This window comes from Camarhynchus parvulus, chromosome 4 (genome assembly GCF_901933205.1).
Source record: "Camarhynchus parvulus chromosome 4, STF_HiC, whole genome shotgun sequence".
NCBI lineage: Eukaryota > Metazoa > Chordata > Aves > Passeriformes > Thraupidae > Camarhynchus > Camarhynchus parvulus.
In genome coordinates, this window is record NC_044574.1 from 54,897,475 (window position 1) to 54,915,285 (window position 17,811).

Below are 17,811 nucleotides of genomic sequence, written 5' to 3' on the forward strand. Positions count from 1 at the left end.
GTATTTTCCAGTCCTCCTACCACATTTGGAGAATGGGCATATGTGGAAGGGAGAAGCTGTGCAGTGCCATCATGTTTGACTGGTTCATCAGCCTGACTGCAAGTTGCACAAGTAGAGTTGCCTAAAATGGTGGCATCTAGTTGAAAAAGAAGTCATGATTCAGTACCAAATTAGTATGCGAGCAGCTAAGCATGACTAACGCCGGGCTCAAGCATAATACTCCTGTCTTCACAAACCCACGAGCTGCCTTAACCTTTCTATACAAAGAACTGTCAGGAGAGACACTATCAACACAAACCAAGTGTGTAAATCCTGCAAATCACACGAGAGGGGAAAAATGAGCTGCAAGAAAAACAAGGTATAGACATATCATATGTTAACCATTCAAAGGAGGAACAAAACCCCAGTAATTATGCGTTAGCTGGAAAGGCTGATCTCAAGATGGACCTAATCACCAGCAAGAGCTTCACTGGGGCCAGATGTCCCAGAATTATGCCTGCCCCCACCATCCTCTGTCTTTCTTTGCATAGAAGGTAAGTTGGGGTCTTGGAAATATAAAAATAAAAGCATAGCCCTCTTCCACACCCAGCGTCTTCCTCGTCTGCTCCACATGGAAAGCCTTCCTCTTCCATGCTCTACCACCTATCAGGTCAAAAAAATTAAAAACAATTTTTCCTTCATTTCCTAGTTTTTCTCTGTACAAGCTACAGACATGGAACAGCACCTACCTGCAGTTGGGAACCAAAATGCTTAAAGCAACATTGAAAGCAACCTCAGACGGAGTCCCAGGCAAAACTTTGGAAAAGCCAGGGGAAACAACTGCTATGAGAAAAATCCCTCCTCCCTCTTAGTCTGATCCAACAAAGCAGAGCAGCACTACTTCCTCCAGAAATATCCCTCAATTCAGCACTCCAAGACATCAATATTTTGGCCAAACTTTCAGCCCTCTGTTGTGCATACTGCACTCCCTATAATGCAAGGCCTCAGGTGTACGGCATAAGTCAAAGCTGAGAGTACAAATAGCTGGGCAAGAGCAACAAGCAATCAATCACTGAATGCAGCTTATTCTTAACAAGGGTTTCCTTAAAAAAAGAAAGTTCTGAAATCCACATGGCTTTTAACTTTGGTTTGGCACACAGACAGCAGCTTAGTTTCTGGTCACTTAAGCAATGTGTTCCCAAGATCCAGGCTCACTCCCAACATCACGTTGTCTCCGTTCCTCAGTTCACACGACTTCAACTCAATAAGCAGCTCCAGCCCTCAGCAAACAGATGCCACAGGCTGAGGATTGATCTCAGCTTGCATCCAACCCCGGGGTCCTCTTTGGGGAGATGCCACAAGGAAAGCTGAGTGGGTGTGAGGGAATGGCATACCTGAGTTACCAGGATCAACATCTGGCTCATAATTCTGCACCACACTTTTGTTTCTTAATGCTTTGATTTAAAAAGTGCCTACTTAGGGGTCCTTAAAGATTTTAAAGCATGGCAGGAGGGGAGGGATGGGATGAAACACTACTTGTAGCATTTTAAGAACTAGCATGTTTCCTCCACAATTATTCTCTCAGCTTCAGGGGGACCAGGCTTTAAAGACAAACACAGGTTCCTTATAATGCACTGGGAAAGCCCCTAAGAGAAACAATATTAAAGACACACATTAACTTAGAAACAAAACATTATCCCATTCTGCGTGGGCAGACCAGACATAAACTGCAGGAGAGGGTCCAGCAAGAAGGTGGCACCTTCAGTGGCCACGGTTCAGAAAAGAAAAATGGAGATAAGACAAAGAACAACATAAGCTATACAGAACTGTACACAGCACCACCAAAAGGACAACAATGTCTGTCCTGTGCTGCATTAAGTTTCCCTGGCCTTCAAAATAACTGATCTTTCATTTTGCAAATTAACATTATCACTGTTAGAGCTCCTGCCCACGGTGATAAACCAGATTTTGTCTGACCTCAGAAGCTGAGCTGACCTAGGTTTGGCTCTTGCTTGGGTAGGAAGAATAGACTGGGATCCTGAGCACCAAAGGCAGAAACTGTTGTTGGTCAACTGATGTGTGCTCAGCTGTGAAAAGGGTGAGCAGAATCAAACAGGGAGCTTTTAGCAGCAGACAAAGACTGGATGAGAAATGGTATTGCAAACACCATTAGTCTCCAGGTCTTTATTACAGCAGTGTCACTCCTTAAGTGCCTGATGTCACTAGAGTTATGCCAGCACCAAAGCACCACAAAAAGAAAAGAGACAGGCACATAAACTTTGAGTTTTGTCTGTGAATTTCTGAGTTTTATAACTTCTGAGTTTGCCACACCATGAAGCTGCCATTTGAGAGATAATGCCACAGTGCATGAATGCTGGGCACCAGCTCAACTCCAAGCATGACTTCAGAGTCCCTAAGCTGGTCTCTTGTTAAATAAATCACACACAGACTCATGCTGAGTTGCCTCCCTGCTTCAGAGTCTAAAACAAGATACCAATTTGCTTAATGTGCAAAAAATTAAGCCACTCTGAAATTAATTATAAACACTTGCATCACTTAGCTGAAATTTATTGACGCAGCAATTTCAGGAGTCAGATTAAAACTCCAGCCTGTCCACTTAAATTTCTCTGACTTAAGAAGTTAATACCTTGTCATATTACAGGTGACATGCTTGCCTCATTCCACTTTGCACAGCATTAAGTACTGATTTTCTCTAGTGCTTTGGTTGGAAACAAAATTACCTACATACATGTTTGGTACGAACAGTACCATGCAGAAACCAAGCCCAAACACCGTCATGTAGAAGAGATGTGGTAAGACTTTTCTTATTTTAATATATATATATGTGTGTGTGTATGAATATATACACAGACACAGAGCAGTTTGCTGGCAGAATGTTTCTTAATTTTTTTTTTTAAATAGTTGGCCTGGCCTCTTATGCACCAGGAACATAAGCTAAAAAATGTTCTTGGAGCTTTACCCTAGAGAAACAAGGTAAGTTTCACTCCTGTATTCCACTGTGTTTCTCCAAATGAGATCACATTGTAGACTTGTAAGTCTACAAAACTAGGGATCTTTGTTTTCCCTTTCTGCCTCAGCAGACCTGTCGAATTCAGGTAATTCTTTTCTCCCACCTTTTGTTCATCTTGCCTACCTACAGCTGTATATTTTTCAAGACGGAAGCTGTTTATAACTAAGAGCCTCTCACCTTCAACCTCATAGTTAAATAACCACTAGGTGCTCTGCTTACATTTTAAACTACAAAGAAAAACTTTTTATGAAAATTTACAAAGAATTAAAATATTCCACTAAAAATATTGTATGATGGGTTTGGGGAAAGGAATGGGAGAGTTCACTGAGGGCTCATCTACACTGGAAAATAGCATTGTGTTAAAACATGATGCTTAATGAGTGCCATTAACAGCTGGTGTCATCTGGCACTGTTCCTGTAATTTTTTTTCCAATAATATTGCACAGATTTGCACCAGGCACAGGCCTCCTTCTCAGTCTATAAGGGAACAGCTGGCTGAAATCACAAATGGCCTCTAAAGGAGGATAAAATACTTTAAGGACAGTTCAAACAGAACTGACCTAAACATGTTCCCTCAGAAAAAAAAAGAAAAAAAAGAAAAAAAGAAAAAACTGGAATATTTTCAAAATGCTTTTCCAGACCTAAAGTTTAGCCAATCGAAAGCAACACCAAGCTAGGAAGAACCCTATCCTGTGTCTGCAGAAGCACTGGACTTTCAGAAGAGAAGCACTACAGAAAAAAATCATCAAGCCAACCCAGGGTTTTACACTCAATGGCTTATATATACAGAATATACATAAGGTGGCAGCACCTGAAGAGTGACCCATTCTGCCATGTGCTGGCTTTGGGTATAGGATTTCTGTCTGTGTGCAACCCATAACCGTGTATTTCTCACCTTACCTCCTTCCCAACACATGTCCAGTTCAAGATAGAGCAAGTGTGGGGAGAAGGGCAAAGCACAGTCACCACCTTTGCAACTCTTGTAACATTAAACAAAATGTTGTACCCATGCTGCTCTGAGAAGTTGTTGAAGACGAATGAAAATAGCACAATGTTTCTCCATTTGGTTGCCCCCTCCCCTTCCAGTTTTATCTCTAATAAATTAGATTAGGAGCTTGAGAATGCAACTAGTTTTGTTGGAGAAAAAAAAATTGTCAGTATTCTTACTTTCTAAAACATGTTTATCCAGTCCTAGCAAGTGGTGCAGACAGGTCATGACATAAAACTTCAGCTTGGAGCCCAAAAAAAAAGGTCAGGGAAGGTCTGATACGTGCTGTTCACAAGTACCAGAGCTACAGGATTTCCCTCCTCCTCCACTGAAACCCTGGCTACATTTTCCCATACCTTGTGAGTCAAAATCACTTTCTCCGCAAAACAGAAAAAAAATTCTCCCTGAGCAAGGAAAGCCCCGCTACGTGCAGAAGAACAACCACGGTGGATGCTTAGGTTACTTAAGACAGGCATGTTTTTCTTTTCCCTGTGGCAAAATTGTTTAAATGCGTATGAAACAGTAGATTGATTGTCGTAGGTAAAAAATGACTGCTCCTTTTTCTTTCCTTGCACTAACTTACAAGTCATAAAAAATAATAAATTCAGACTTATGTCCTGATAAACAAAACCGCAGCGGAGCATGGCATAATTTCTCCTCTTTTGCTGCTGCCTAACTCAGCTTTCTTAATTCAGGCCATATTTAATCTACGTGTAGGAAATCCACATTTGTTTCTAATAAGAGAAGGAAAGTAATGAGATGTCAAGGAACAGTTTCCTTAGGCCAGAGAGACTTCAAAGGTGAGTCTGGCAGCTTGTCCTGCACTTATTGTTTGCGTCAAGCCTAAGATTTTCTAAAGAGCAACTGCCCATTTAAAATAATTATAAGCTGCAACTTAAACCCGAACAGCACACGAATGTATGATAAAACACTTACACCATCATCCAAATTGCGACATCAGCCCTATATCAGAGAACACATAGCTCCAGATGCTGGATTAAAACAATAAGTACAAGCTGAAAATGAGCATATAATTCTTTCAGCTAATGCAGAAGGGTCATGCTGCTTAATGCAAAAGCAACATTAAATGAAACTATGGACTACATTGCCTCAACATGTGAGCTACAGCCACAGACACTTCTGGTGTGCCCATCAAGTATGTCTGTCCTGAAGCAAGAGGTAGAGCCCCCAGTAAAAAAGTATTTCCACTGAGGGATTTTTCTTTTTTTCCTCCTGATAACTATTTTTGCCAAACTTCTGAGTTATAGTAGAGCTGAGAAAAAACAGGAGTATACATTAAAAAAAAAAGACACTCTGCTTATTGCTTATGCTACAGAACTGTACTGCTCATTCATGCTGAGTCTTGCTGCTCCTGAAGCCAGGGCAGAGGCTTGTCCAGGAAGGGGAAGCCCTTAAAAATGAGGGCTGCAGCAGCACAGAATAAGCATTAGAATATAAGCTTAATACTAAAAATCAAAATTAAAAGGACTTACCTCTGCACCAATACATGCAAAAAAAAAAAAATCCCTGCAAGGTCCACAATACACAAGCACTGAGGCAGACAAAACTATAAAATAGGCAACCAATCTGTGTATCACAGGCAGCACTGCTAAACACAAAGCATACCTTCTAATTGATTCCATTTTCTAATGTGTGTCTGTGTGCATGTATTTATGAACACATACACACTTTATTGTTTATCATCTCTCAGCACACACTCTGAGTCAGCAGATAGGAGGAAATATGTTTGAGCAGTGTTTAAAATGACACCCTTTACAAATGAAACCATCTAAATCCAGTGTTAGAGAATTAATGAGCTTCTCATGTACATCACACATAATTTACAGTGGAATTTGTTCTTGTGCCAGCAGCCACTTGCACTGCATAATAATGAAGGCAGGGCTTCGGAGACACACAGAGCTCCCCGCAGCCTGTTCATGTCCTGCCTCTGCTTTTCCCTGAGCAGCCAGAACACCATAAACCCTTTCAAAGTGCAATAATATGAGGCTTCAAATAACACAGTCTTCATCTTTCACTTCTCCTTTTCACTTCTGGCTGAAAAACGTTGCCACCACCAGGAACACTCCTTTTAAGAGCTATTAATTCACATTTAAAAACATTTTAAGTTTGAGCATGGCCTCATTTTGGATTGAATATCTGAGACAAACACTGTGTAAGGCATTATCTGTGTTTTAGGCAAAAGGAGGAGCAGTAACAGCATGCAGGAGTGGAGAGGATCAGAGAGAACCACTGCACACCACTCAAGAGATGCAGCCAGTGGTCAAGGACTCACTGCCTTACTGCAAACACATCAACTTAATTTGACCTAAATTCCACTACTGTTGATCAAGAAACCCTCAAAAACCTCACAAAACCAGCCCTAAAAAAAACCATTCATCTTTTTACTGGTAAGAATTATCAATCACTAAACCCTTAACACACTCACCATCACCTCCAGCAGCCTCCTCTCGCTGTGACCAAGCAGCAGCACTCCAACAAGCTGCTGCAGAACAGGCTCCCCTCCAGCACCCAAGATGGGAAGCACCTGAGAGGAGAAGAGCTAAATACCTCCTCCCCAGGCACAGCTGATTCCACAGCTGAGAGCCATAATGCCTCATTCCCGACTAACAAGGCAGGGCTGGGAGCCCAAATTCAGCACTGATGAGTAGTGAAACTTCCCCACTGTTTCCCTGAAGCTGTGACACCAAAGCAAAGCAACTTCTTGGTCACTGTCATTTTCTTTGGTTTTTTGAGGACTTATGTGCTGTGTGTGTTCGAGGGGTGCTTGGAAACCCAACAAGGCTCCCAGGATGCAGGAATAAAAGCAGCAGTGAGGGGCATGCATGGAAACACCTGATTGTCCTTCCCTCCCAAAGCCACAGATATAAACCTGCATCTGCACCACCTCCACAGCCTCTTCTAAATGTATTTACAAGGGCTCCCCTGTCTGTCTCTTTCTGTTATTACAAACCATTCGTATTTGATGTCTGAGCAATACAAAAGGACATTCCCCTATTCTTTCCTAACCCTCTGCCCAGCAGCCACACAGAAGAGCTCATTAATAACACCACTCTCCCCCTAAGCCCTGGCAAAGGGAGCCCATTATTATAAAACCTGGAGGGATCACACTGTCACATTGTGTGACGCTGTGCAGGATGAAGCAATAAAAGCAGGATTTTCTTCCTTTTTTTTTTTTTCCTCAAAGCAAAGGACACATTCTGCTTGAGGATGCTGAAGGCTCCCACTGGCAGCAACCATTGCTGTCAACAGAAGTACATCAGCAGCAGGTCAGGAAATAGGCAATTTCTGTAGAGTCCAGCCAGAAGAGCATTCTCAGGTACTGCATATTCCCCCTCACTTGTGTTTTTGCTGCTGAAGGTCCCACCCACAAGTGTTGGTTGGGACATTTCTTACTATTGGACACTGATTTTAGTGGAGTTCTTCACCCTTCTGCCCTCACTGCTAATGGCATTGCCTCTCCAATCCCACCCAGTTGTCTTCACTCTTTTGAGGTTTCTCTGCCTCCTTTGCTCATTCCAAGCCTTCTCTGCCATCCTGATTGTCAAAAACTTTTATTAGTACCAGTCATTAAACATCCAGCTTTGAGACAAGACCAGGTGCCCAGTGAAACCAATAAAACTCAATGCAGGGAGTACAAAATATGTCTTATTGACACATAAATGATGCAGCACCCCCGCCTTCAAGTGGAGCCAAGATTTTACCTCAAGTCCCTGCTTCTAACCTTAATTATTGAAATAAATGAGCATTTCTTATTTCACTATTGATTTAAAAATCTGATGTCCAACAGACATGAAAGTACACCTCTTTTGTCACCACCTTGTCTATTTCTTTGTTTTTTTCACTGCTTTGGCCCAGCAAAACCCCTGGAGGTTAACAGTGGTGAACTCCACTCCGCGAGAATACATACATGATGTTCTGTGGCTCATTTTGCACAGCAAATTTGGCACAAGTACGCCTGAAATTTCACTTCCATTGACCTAAAGTGCATCAACATCAAAGCTTGCGCCAAGTCCTCCTGGAAATCCTACAAGCCTATCCCAGCTGAGCAGCAACTGAACAAACTTCTTCCAGCCATCACACAGATCTGGGATTTTCTTCCAGCTATGTGATTTCATAAAGGTATGACACAGGCTGGAAGCAAAACGTCCAGGCAGCCCCCCTGCCAGAAGTGAATCCCATCCCATGCTCCTCTGAAATACTCATTAAATAAAACAATACTAATATTTAATATTAGCCTTTTTGCCCATGGGTGGTCAGGAAATAATGAGTTAAAGCTCTAAGTAGCCCTGACTTCTCATTTGCTTATCTCAGTGGTCATTAATTGGTCATTACTGGCAGAGACAGAGACCCCAAATGCATCCCTGTAATGCAACACTGGCTGCGTACTTCCACATTGTCCTACCCTTGCGAGGGACTCATGGCAGACAATAAAATTGTAATCTCATGCCATATATTCACAGATTTCCCCCCTCCATAAAATAAAAACAAACAGGAAGCTAATCCCTGTGCAATGGCACTTCATGAACAGAGCTGCTAAAGGGGGAACGCACATCCCTTTCCCTCCTTCTCTCTGCAGCCTTTCCTCAGGTCCCATCCGCTCTTCATTACACATAAGTAAAATTAATTCCTGCTCTTGTATTACTACTAATGAAGCTTCTCGTAGCAGCCCAGAATTACAAACATTTACATAATGGCCTAATTTTTAGAATCAATTAGGAATTTTTAAGGAGTCTTTCCACCGCCGAAGCTCTGCACCGAACCAGGTGCTTTGCACGCCTCCCTCACAACTGCAAGTGAACGTCCTTTGACTGGCAGAAGACAGGCAGCACTTCCTTGGCTTCAAAATCCATCAAATTACAAATATAATGACATTGCATAGGCAAATTCATGGCCTTGAAGGTTCGTTCAGCAGACTTTTCACCAGATTTATATCAAATTGGGAGGAGGAAAAAAAACAAGCATCCCAAAAGAAAACCCACAAAAAACAGCCCATCCCACAGCAACAGTGACATTTGTTTAAAATAAAAAGCACTTTTTCTCTAGCTCCCCCAGATTTTGGAGTGCTGCTTTTTTTGAGTGTTTCCTAAGGAAGCAAGAGCAATGCAACCACTCTTTTTTGGGTCTCTTTTAATTACCTTCACTCCCTCTCTTGTGCCTCTGAATCCAGGGGCTCTTTTCAATCATATCTGAAAGAAGGGTAGAAAGATAAATTGGATTTCTTTATGATTTGTGGACACTGGCAGCTGGACAGAAGAAGAGGTGCCAATCAAACTGCTGCCTAGGGAAAGCCAGGTAAAATTCAGCTGTTGGACACAACTTGAAAGTGGATGGGTGACTAATTAGCAGAAGCAAGTAAAAAAAAAATTAAAAGCTAATGTTTACCTGAAAATGAAAACAACAGGATTAAACAGAACAGGAACTATGACACACTGCACATGAAGTCTCCTGTTGAAATCAGCTTGAGTGCCGTAACCCAACTCATAAAACCAGGCTCCCTGCAGCTCCAAGTGATGCTGCTCTGTGCTGGGAAGCCAGGCCATGCAGCTCTCCCTCCTTCCAGGAAGGTTTTAGTACAAAAACATTTATCAGTATGTAAGAAGCAGCCGAGATGACATTTTCTTCCTGCTCCCATTTTATCTTCCCCCTTCTACTCCGCAGGGACACTGCTGGCCTCCTCACTGTGGTCCTGCTTACACTCTGCTGTAATTCTGCTTTGAGCATGGTCCCAGCAGGTTATCTAGGCTCACCAAAAGCCAGGGTGCACCTGGATTCCTAAGGCTGTGCTTTACATACACACATTTTCCTTGCTGTACCCAAGAAGGGGCTTGTTATGGAGCTCACAACTCCACAGAATGTTTTATCCCTTCCTTTCCAAGCACTCACATTTTGGTTACTGCAACATCCTCTCCTGTGGCCTTGCAGAAAATCATCCTGACACATTTGTTTTCTTTCAAAACGCTGCCATGAAGATCCTTTCTGCACCTTGTTGCTCTGACCACATCCCACTTCCATGTTTTTCTTTTGCGGTTACCTCTGTTTCACACATCCAGAATAAACGCTGTGCTTTTAGCTCCAGGTTTTTTTCATGGCTTACCTCCAACTTGAACATCACCTCTACTCCTACCAAGATGTACTTCTACTCTGCTATGGCACCTTTTCCCCTGAACTTTCATATTTGAAAACCAAACATGTTTTCTCTTATGTTGGCATGCAGAGAAGAGACACTCATTGCTGGAAAACTCTCTCTGGTCCTTCTCTAAACCCCTCCCCTTGCTGCAATGCCAAAGATAGACCCAACATCTGTTTTTAGAGGGTCAAAAAAAACCACTCCTGGCCTTTTGAGTTTCACTAAAATCAACACATGCATCTCCACTTGCATTTATTTGGTGGATTTTTAAATAGACTCTGCTTTCTGGCATGCTGAGGCTGACATGCAGATCACTGATGTGGATCCTTGGCCCACAGCATCCCTACACCCTATCTATGCTGCCTTACAACGAGGGGGCTCTGGGGCAGGTGTCCCTCTCTGCTCTGCAGCCGTAAAGCACAGAGCACATCTGGTTCTGATCCATGTCTGGGCTTCCCAGATGTTACAGGAACTGGATAATATTTGAATAATAACAATAACATGCCCTGTTGTTTGTTTTATGGCACCTTTGTGGTCGTCAGCATGCCTTATGTGTTACTTCAATTTGCTCCTTGCTATCTCTACATTGCAGTCTTGCAAGAGTCCTAGAAAGCCTGATTTCCCTTAAAATCATTGAGAATCCAGGGGAAAAACTTGAGGAGAGCTGGTTGGCATTCCTAGCAGCTCTCCTCCAACACAGTTTTATATCCTCGCTCTCTCCCAGCTGGCTCACCTCCTGCCCTGTTTATTTTCAGCAGAAGGCAGGAGCAGCCCAGTTTAATAGAAAACAGGGAGATTTCTGGCTTTCATCAAAATCCACGGAGTTCTGACCAGCATGGGCAGAAGAAACCACTTGACAAGGGGTTTGCAGGAGCGCAAAGCAAAGTCACAGGGATGTTCGTAGGAGTGAGCCCAGGAGACCAAAGGGCTGCTTCAGCAAGGGCATCATCCCTGCATCCTCAGGGAGCAAGCATCCCAGGGAGAGGAAAACTGGCTTTATGTACCTCAGAGTTCCTCAGGCTCCCTCCAAAGCAATGTAAGGAAGTAATTTTGGGAAAGGAAAAAAAAAAAACAACCCACATACAGTTAGACATCAAAATTATTTTCTCTCTGCACGCTGTATATCTTGATGAGCTATTTGGCATTCCAAGCCTTGTGTCTGCAAAGAGAATAAAGGAAGACAAAATGTTCTGCAAATGCAAATATACAACTCTACATTAAGCTGAGTATCTCCTGATATCTCTATATAAAATGAAAGCAGTGCTTAAATTCTAGTTCTGGAGTACCTGAACTACACCAAGGAAAAGCAGTTTTTAAAAAGATCTATTATTGAGCATTCTGCAGGATGACACATCTGCTTATTAATATACAGTAGGCTGGGAAGGCTGTGGCTGTGAGTGATGGATTCTCAAGTACTGCCTGTGTACATCAAATCAGATCGCTTTTTGTCACAGGAAAAACACAGGTCTGGGAAACTGAGAGCGAGAGAGAGAAGTTTTCACAACAAAAATATAAGAGTAATAATTATTAGCTTCCACTGTTTCTGCAGACAAAAGGGCAATCACTTTAATTCTTCTGCATCTTGGCAAGCCTCTTATTTCTTAACTCTAACAATTAGCGTGCCGAATTAATGTGAACCAGGATGCAATTACTGACGAGCCGGGGGGGTTGGGGGGAGAGACAGGGGCAGAATGACTGCATGCTCAAATTATTTCACTGTAAGGAACATCTCAGTGAAACCAGGTCTGGCACACTAGTAATGGAAGTAAAACACCATGGAAGAAGAGAATCTAGGCCCTCTACTCCCTGTCCTTTATGCGCTTTGTGTGAAACAGAACTATTCCTACATCCCTACCATGGATTTTATGTTTGCCACTGCACTGCTGATAGGAACCAATAAAAAACCAAATGTTTCTTTTTTGTTTCCAGCTGATGTCCATTTAAGACATACATACATCTCATGCCACCAACATCCTCAAATCTTAACAATAGGTTTTCCACAGCTTTTCTTTTTTAAATCAAATATTAGACATGTGTGAGCTCTACATTATCTTGCAGTTGCATAAGCTTCCAGCCATGAGAAAATTACCATCTTCACTGAAATAACTAAGTTCTGCTAGCAGGTTGATATTCTTATACTTTTAAAAATGTTTCACGGGAGGGAAAATAAAATCTAAAATCAATTTTCAGAAATTAGGATAAAAATCCATATACTTAGTGGTTTTGTTCCCAACTACATTTTCCCCATATTAATGTTTCTCATACAAACTCTTACAAATGGACCCTGCTAGCCTCTGAAGGGGAGGGATGGTGGCAGGACATTCACAGCAGCACAAGGCAGTCAGAAACAGAGGACAGCCTGGAAGGAGGGAGGACTTCAGGATGAATACATTTGGGACTCTATATACACACAGGTCACATGGTGATTTTTAACCTTCTTCAGCCTGCAAAAAATTTTTTAGAATGCTTCAGTACAGCTCTATATATATTTTAGAAAAGGTCCTCAATGCCCTTATGAGTTCACCCAGGTCAGAGTGGTGGGGGTGTGTAAATTTGCAGTGGGTCAAGTTTGCTCACAGAGGGGGCAGGGGTTTGTTGGCAGCTGCTCAGGGTGGACAAACCTTTGGCCTGGGGTGTAAGGGTAATTTTGCACTTCCCTTCTCCAGCACAGCGCATACATACACATTACCCACATAAGCATGTGCATGGTTATGTAAACCTTCACAACCAAAACACTCAACTCCACATCCGTCTTTCCCTGGGGAGCAGATGAAAGAGCGTGTACAGATGTGCACTGCTGGAAGCTATTTGGAAACCACAGCAGTAAGGGTGATACCAAGAAACAACCGAGGAGAGAAAAACAAAACCACACGAAACCAAGGCCAAGCGGTGCATCCACCTGAACCACTCAGATTGATCAAACAGATTTGCTTTGAGTTAAAAATGACCTTAACTGGGGTGCTATCAGTCCATATATGGGGACACATAACACACTTTTCTTTTTGTAGCGAAAACACGTTAAGGAAGAAAAACCATGAGAGAGTTCCTCCAGAAACCCTAACTGTGAACTTCCCGGCACAGCAGCAGCTAAGCCCCTGCCTTAATCATGCATGTGTTTTGCATTATTTTTTATTGACTTTTCAAACTCATAAAATGAGAAAATAAAAGAAAATCTCGGTGACTAGCCACACAACCAATCTTTCTGGTCCTGTAATCCCATAGACCTCTACAACACAGTTTTATTTTAAACACCTGGGTAATCCTGTTGAAGTCAGGGAGATTACTCATGGTTGTGGAGTCAAAGACGTGACTCACCGGGTGTCCCCACTGACAGACAATGAACGATTCCCACGGAGACCCTCTTGAAACACACAGCCATAATGATAAATTTTTTTCCACACTTTTTCAAGGTATGAGCTAAAATAAGAAGCAATGCAAGCATGAGACACATCGGCTGCTCATCTCAAGTCTGTGGAAAATCAGAAATATCTCAAAAGCAACTGAGGAGCCAGGGATGAGATGAAATGTTAATGCAACCCTTGCCTGACCCACAGTCACAGTGTAGCAGCTAAAGCCATACCGGATTCTAGCAAAAATGAATATAACCTGCAGCATCTTTACAGAGACTCTGCAAAATACAGGAAGGTCACTGACTAAGTAAACATCAAACGAAGGATTATCTTAATTTATAAAGAAGCGGGATCAGGAGGAAACCAGGCCAGGCAATTTCCATCTCCATTGAGGTAGGATCATATCTACCTGTTTGAGCTGAAGGGAATCAACTCCTTCAATAATAATTTCACTTAAGGTCAGTAACCATCAGTCTGATGCCCTGGAAGAGACACATATTTCACAGATACCTTTCTTCTTATTGCTGATCTACAATTCAAGTGTGGACTTCTTCCAGCCATGATTATTGTTTAAAGTCACATGAACCCCGGTCTAATATTTCAAGCATCCAGGTTTGGCTTCTTTAATTGCAACTTTCTGTGACTTCATGATTTATTCATCCCAGGATGCACTCAAAAGTCTAGCGTATCGCTGACATCCCCACGCAGCATACTGTTAGCTTTAAAATTTCATAAACCACCATGTACTTGACAAGTTGAAAAGTTAAAAAGGGTTATAAGGCAAGGCGGAAAAAAAAGCATGCTGAGCTCTGATCAGCTCAGCCCCCAGAAATCCAGGCTTTTCAGAAGTGCAGCACACAGTTTGGTATTAAAAAGGGAGACTCTATTATAATATTGTCTTTATGGCCCACATTTCCCCATTCCTCAGCTGAGCTAAAATACAGGTCTCCTCTTTAATGAAAGCCATACTTACTTCATACACACTGGCTGTAAACTATCAAATAGGGTCTCTGTCTAATACATAAATTAAGTCTTGCTCGCAGATTTTTTTAAAGACCTTTAAAAAGAAAATGGCTTGTGAGGCCACTCACTCCTGCGTGGCCACATGAGCAGCTAGGAGACACCAAAACCTGCCCTTCACCCCCATACAAATCAGTGGCCACCTACACACTGGGTTCAGAGTGCTCTGGAGAAAGAGGAGAAACCCTGCACATTTGGAAATGAGAGGTCTCTTAGTCCAAATGGTCATGCAAGATGTCTCCTTTAAAAAAAGCCCCTTTACAGAAAAGAAGTGCCAGCAAGTTCTTCCTGAGAAGGTTTCTGTGAGGGTAAATTAAAGCTCTCAGCCTACAGTCAGCAGAAAAACATTACAGGCAGACACAGACAACTTCAGATAGAACAAAAATAAATGCATAAATATGACTTATACCTCAATATATAATACCTTACCAACATCACAGGCATCAAGTTGTGTCCTGTAAGGACCAAGAGACTTTTTTTACAAGCCTACTGAATTATCCCACCAGCTTTTGTATGTTCCCCCTGATGCCTGGAACTTCTGCTATTCACAAAGAGGTCTGCTCTGAGGAGCAGGCAGTAAAATGACAAATACAAAGTAAATGTCTTTTCATCTCACCAGTGATGGTGCAGCTCTCTCACAGTTGCCTGGACTCCCTCAGAGATGAAGGGGCTTTGGCCATATACATGGACCACCATGTGAAGGTTTAGAGGATGACAAAACTGCCTTTCCACCGGTTTTCAAGTCTATAAACAGCACTTTCAGAGCTGCTTACATTTCTGTTGTCCTGTGAATGGATTTCTTCAATGGGAAAGCAACAACAGTCATTCACTTTCATCCTAAACAAAACAAAAGGACCACAGCTAAACCAGAAACCGTTTGTGTACGGCACCAGAATATTTGATTACCACTTCTGAAAATATACCTGCATAGCATGAAAAATCTCCCAGCGGACCACGCTGCGCTGTGTTTTTATTTTACAAATGCAAATTGAATTTAAGCAGCTTTTGCAAAGCCTGTTTTGTTAAGAAAATCAGCCAGCAATGCGATGTAGCCCTGCCTCTGTTTTGCCTACATTAGCAAGGACAGGCTCCAAGCTGCAGGATGGGGCAGGGGGCAACAAACAGGCAGGCAGTGATTTGGTTTCTGCACCAAACTCAGAAATTAGGCAGGCCAGGGAGAAATTTCAAGCTTAGTTAGTGAACACTAAGCTTTTAAGAAAACACATATTATTACAAAATGGGCTGCAGTGGGCTCTCCTTGAAAAGTGATGCTGCAAACTCAAACAGAAATATAATTTAATAAAATGCAGTGAGATTCAAGCAAATAATAAAACCTACTGTGATGAGAAGACTAAATGAAATTGCTTCTTCTTGTCCATTATACCTTTATTTTTGATTAGGGAAACAAAAGCTGGGAATCAAAATGTCAGGCTTTTTCATCCCCAATGGGTTCCTATGGATACTGAAAAGGGAGAAAGTGCCTTGATCCTGGCAAAGATAATTAGCATAACTCCAGTGTGAAAAACAGGTAGCTGCAGTCACACAGCTCCCATATGGATGCAGACTTCTGCAAAGACTCTTTAACAAAAAGGCAAATATTATCCTAACTTGATTTCTAAAATGAGTACATAAAAACACATTCATTTCATGCACTTTCCATGACACTTCATTACCTCCCAGAAAATTATATGCACTGGATGTCTTCTCTTCCAGGCTAAAATATACACTGCACCCTACGCTGGCTCTTGTTTCTTACACGCTGCATTTTGAAATATGGAGTAGAAACCTCCTCAGGCAGAGAGGGTAAAAGGAAATGTATGATTCAATAAAGCTAACTGGCATTACATGCAAAACTCTCCTTGTGCTACGCTCCCCAAACTCTTACCCTCTTTCTGCTGAGGCCATTAAAGCTGTTAAGTTGGGTTTCTTGTAATTTCTGTCCCCATGCTTCTCTACCAAGAAAGAAAAGGCTGATTGAAAATCCCTGATCCTTCCTGGAACAACACTCACTTGCATCTGCCCAGCAGCAAGCTTGCTGTCATGAGCATTCTCTCCATAAATCTGTCATCCCTGGTCCACTCCCTCCAAGCGCCACTTGCATGGAGAAACAAAGCCACGTCACTGGATTACTCTTTTAATTATTCTTATTTGGATGTCAGTGACACCCAGAAGGCCAACCCCAGCTTTGTCACGTATTTCTTCAGTCATCCCCATGTGAAGTTCACTGAAGTAGGAGAGTCTGTTTTCTCCTCTTTCATGCCAAAAGGTGACTGTGTTGGTGGTGGTGGTGTTTGAGGACAAAACACACCATTAGATCACTCTCTAAACTGCCAATACAACTGTCTTTCACTAGGACTACCACAGCCTATAAGGATAAGATGATTAATCACTTAAACTCTACCAGCCATTATTTCTAATTAAAAATCAACCCATAAATACCTACTTTATCGCCAGGTCTGTATGGTAAATAAATTCAAGTGGTCAGTAAAACACTCACAAAGGAAATTACATTTAAAAAATGACTTTTCATTTCCAAGTGTATCTTCCTGATTAAAATGGCTGTTTCCCATACATATCCCAGCAGTACAGTCTGCAATAATTTAAAGAGTCTTTGAAAGCACAATTCTCAACAAACCCATTAAAGAAACTTCTTACCATCATCTGTTCAATGGAAACTGGAGCATTTTAATATCATACCACACTTCTCAATGTTGACACTTTACTGCTTCTCTGTCTCCCAGCCAGGCAGTGAAGAATTAAAGCACGAGCAAAAGGAGAAACATGCAAAATGTGCAACTTCCTAAACAGGCAACTTCATACATTCAGATTAATTACCCTCCAGTGCTGATGACAGACGCAAATCTGTATGGGAAATTATACCAAACCTTCTTTCCAGGAACATCTCTAACCTAAGGGATTCCTGGGGCACCTTGGGGCTTTCCTGGTAAGGAAGAAAAACCTTTTTTTTTCACAAGTGCAAAGAAGCTGCTTAGAAGGAACCCCCCAGGGAGGGACTGCCAGGCCAAGCCACGGTGTGTGGTCGGCACAAAAATGCAGATGTTAATACCCTTCTAATCATCATTTCACATCTAGCACAGTCATAACTTATTCTATATACACAGAATGGTTACACAAACTCCTCTGCCTTAGGAGCCCCAAAAGGACCCACTCTACAGAAAGCAAAGTCCTCCATTCCTAATGGAGCATGTGACAAAGAAATGCAGCCCTGATCCAGAATCCAAGGGGTGTTTTTCACGTTTGAGCTTCCAGAGGAAGAAGCAGAAGGACCAGCATT

At 42.2% G+C, this 17,811-nt stretch overlaps 1 protein-coding gene across 14 annotated transcripts in view; it reads right to left on the reverse strand.

Annotated features, from left to right (window-relative positions):
* ADGRL3 (adhesion G protein-coupled receptor L3) overlaps window positions 1-17,811 on the reverse strand; it is a 489,715-nt gene that overhangs the window by 359,027 nt on the left and 112,877 nt on the right. Inside the window, exon 1 of one of the 14 annotated variants that reach the window (XM_030948011.1) lies at window positions 15,133-17,561. The exons of the other annotated variants lie outside the window; for them this stretch is intronic. The gene's annotated coding sequence lies outside the window, so the exon portion shown is untranslated. Of the gene's footprint in view, window positions 1-15,132; window positions 17,562-17,811 lie in introns of those variants that run through there. 14 annotated transcript variants of the gene reach the window in all.